This window comes from Schistocerca serialis, chromosome 10 (genome assembly GCF_023864345.2).
Source record: "Schistocerca serialis cubense isolate TAMUIC-IGC-003099 chromosome 10, iqSchSeri2.2, whole genome shotgun sequence".
NCBI classification, from domain to species: domain Eukaryota; kingdom Metazoa; phylum Arthropoda; class Insecta; order Orthoptera; family Acrididae; genus Schistocerca; species Schistocerca serialis.
The window spans coordinates 117,828,993-117,832,429 of NC_064647.1; the positions used below are offsets into that span (position 1 = coordinate 117,828,993).

The window sequence follows — 3,437 nt, forward strand, 5'->3', positions numbered from 1 at the left end:
AGCCTGGACATTATCTATGAAAGCGAAAACAAGGAAAGAAGTCGTGCACATGTTTGATGGATTGCTGCAGACGGAGACGAATCGAAGCCCAGACAGTCTTCAAACAGATCATGGCGGTGAGTCTTACAATAAGTATTTCAAGAATGAGATGGAGCGGTATGGAATACATCACCCATCTGAAGGCGAGTATCGTGGTACATCTGAACAGAACAGTGAAAACCCAGATGTGGATGCAATTCAGTCTTCAGTGGCTCACACATATGGATCGATATCCTCCCACAAATAATAGCGCAGTATAATCGAACCAAACATCGCATAATAAAAATGAGACGAACCAATGTTTGTGATAACAAACTTCTAGATACAGTATACAATCGTATTAAAATGGCAGATCCGAGCAAACAGCAACTTAATGTAGGTGATTTAGTACATATTCCAAAACACAAGACGACATTTGAGAAATCGTACATGCGTAACTGGTCAACCGAGATATTTACAGTTTACAAAGTGCAGAGAACGAATCATAGAACCTACCTCTTAAAGGACAGCAGTGGTACTGAAATTGCAGGATGCCTTTAGACACAAGAGTTACAGAAGAGCTTGTAACAAGATGTGTATCTCGTATGGCGTCGAGGGAATAGAGCATTGATTAAATGGATTAGTTTTCCCACATCACAAAACAGCTGGATCGACGCTGACGATTTGTTATATGACAGAGAGCGCAGACGAAAAGCACCTCAGTAGTATGACATGCGTGATAGAAGATGCATTAGAAGAGGAGGTGGTATTCTCGACAAACTACGAGGCGAATTACACATTCCCGGATATAACAACTGTGGACCTAGAACAAAACTTCAAATATGAATAGCACGCGGTGATAAGGGAATAAATTTATTCGACGAAGTGTGTATGGAATTACAATGAAATGAACACCATTAGCTGCTTACAGGTGTTGACATACGTCAACGGGGACAGATGAAAATGTGTGCCCCGACCAGGACTCCAATCCGGGATCTCCCGCTTACATGGCAGATGCTCTATCCATCTGAGCCACCGAGGACACAGAGGACAGCACGACTGCAGGGATATATCTCTGGCACACCTCCCGCGAAACCCACATTCTCAACGTATTGTCGCGCACTACATTCGTAGCGCCCCCACCCATTATACTCATTACTCGCAGCGCGTTGCCGATTCCCGTAAGAGTTCGGGCACTGTCTGTGCACTCGCACAGAAGAAGAAGAAGGCCAAGTGGCCGGTGAGCCTTAACTATATATATTTACTAAGATGGTATCTGTTCTTTCGGACGGGGGCACTACGAATGTAGTGCAGGACAATACGTTGAGAATGTGGGTTTCGTGGGAGGCGTGCCAGAGATAAATCCCTGCAGTCGCGCTCTGTGCCCTCGGTGGCTCAGTTGGATAGAGCGTCTGCCATGTAAGCGGGAGATCCTGGGTTCGAGTCCCAGTCGTGGCACACATTTTCATCTGTCCCTGTTGACGTATGTCAACGCCTGTAAGCAGCTAAGGGTGTTCATTTCATTGTAATTTCATTCTAACGAGCTGCATGGTCACCAATGGTATCTGTTCTTTCGGAGTCTGAAAGAAAGTTAAGTTGGGTTTGGGTACGGAGAAGTTCAGCAAATTCATGAACGCTGCACGTAGAGCGCTAAGGAACCAAAGGGCGCATGAAAAACTGTATCCTGACAGCGTTGTATGCAGTTAAAAGCGCCCTGAAGCAGAAAGGAGTGAGAAAAAAAATGTTCAATTAAACCACCCAAGCTGGCCGGAGTGGCCGAGCGGTTCTAGCTACAGTCTGGAACCGCGTGACCGCTTCGGTCGCAGGTTCGAATCCTACCTCGGGCATGGATGTGTGTAATGTCCTTAGGTTAGTTGGGTTTAAGTAGTTCTAAGTTCTAGGGGACTGATGACCTCAGCAGTTAAGTCCCATAGTGCTCAGAGCCAAACCACCCAAGGTTCTACCAATACCCAAGACGGCAGGTGGAATTATTCCATTCCTTATTCCTGCATTAGCCGGTCTCTCAGTGGTGGGTTCACTGGCTGGGGGTGCTGCAGCTATTGCCAGGACAGTCAAGAATGCCGGCCGGAGTGGCCGAGCGGTTCTAGACGCTACAGTCTGGAGCCGCGCGATCGCTACGGTCGCAGGTTCGAATCCTGCCTCGCGCATGGATGTGTGTGATGTCCTTAGGTTACTTAGGTTTAAGTAGTTCTAAGTTTTAGGGGACTGATGACCTCAGCAGTTAAGTCCCATAGTGTTCAGAGCCATTTGAACCATTTTTTGAACAGTCAAGAATGCACAAAGCTCTCAGGAGCAACTGCGGGAGGCACGAAGACATAACCGCATGATGGAGGCAGCAGCCATCGGAAAAGGGTTATACTAGAAACCATACGAGAGAGAACTAGGTCTCTTCATAAATAAAAAAAAGCCCCATAGCAGCCCTACCAGACCGGGCACTTACAAATACAGTTCTGCTTAAGTTTGTTACGAAGAAATTCAACATTCCGAGGTGTGTTTATGCGCAATACGTTACCAAAGACTAGGGGAAATCAGGAGAATGAGGAATTGCGAATCTGGATGTAGCAGGAGGACCTGGAACTCACTGGGTAGCATATGTTAAAAACAGAAATACAAATAACGTCTACTATTTCCACTCAAATAGCGGCCTGCAGAAGAATTACAACGATACTTCACAGGCAGAAGACATGTGTTCTACAATTTACATTCCTGTGTGGTCGTCTATGCATAATGTTCCTTCTCACTTTTATGAATGATATATAAGGCCGGGCATTAAACACCCATTCACCAGTCGACGTTTGGATGCAACATCGTGCACTCTGACATTAAAAGAATGATCATCTGTACGAGGTGCGAATTACTTCCCACCAACTGAGTTAAGCGTTGGAGTTTGAAACATCGCGCTGATTGGACTGGAGACATACAACACCATACAAAATATCGCAGAGGCTAACAATAAACTGCATCTGGAAATTAATGGTAAAGAAGAAATCGTAGAAATTGAACCTGTTTTATACGATATTGACGATTTAAACGAAGTTTTAAAACATCAGTACTCTTAAATCTGATATAAGGACGTTGAATGCTTCGATTGACTTTAAACAGAAAGGTTCAATAGGCCCACTACTGTGTTTCACAAAGGGACAGGTTTTGGAAATGGATCCCAATAAATTTTACAAATCTGATGAGACAGTGGATATTCTCCCTTGTCAGTACAATCCGTGTTGAGTGTAACTTTGCAGTGAACTCATATCCCAATGATAGATTGGTTCATTCAATTTACGGATTCTTCCCATCCGTTGGAACTGGGTATAAGATTGTTGAGACTCCTACCACCGTTATATACCTTCCAGTGACAGTTCAGACATTGGACTATCTGGAGCTGCGTATTTTGGATCAGA

General features: G+C 44.8%; 1 non-coding gene across 1 annotated transcript; it reads left to right on the forward strand.

Moving 5' to 3' along the window:
• The first annotated feature begins 1,401 nt into the window (after positions 1–1,401).
• On the forward strand, positions 1,402–1,476 carry Trnat-ugu (transfer RNA threonine (anticodon UGU)). Its single transcript has one exon. It is a non-coding gene; the product is annotated as a tRNA-Thr (tRNA).
• The last annotated feature ends 1,961 nt before the right edge of the window (positions 1,477–3,437 follow it).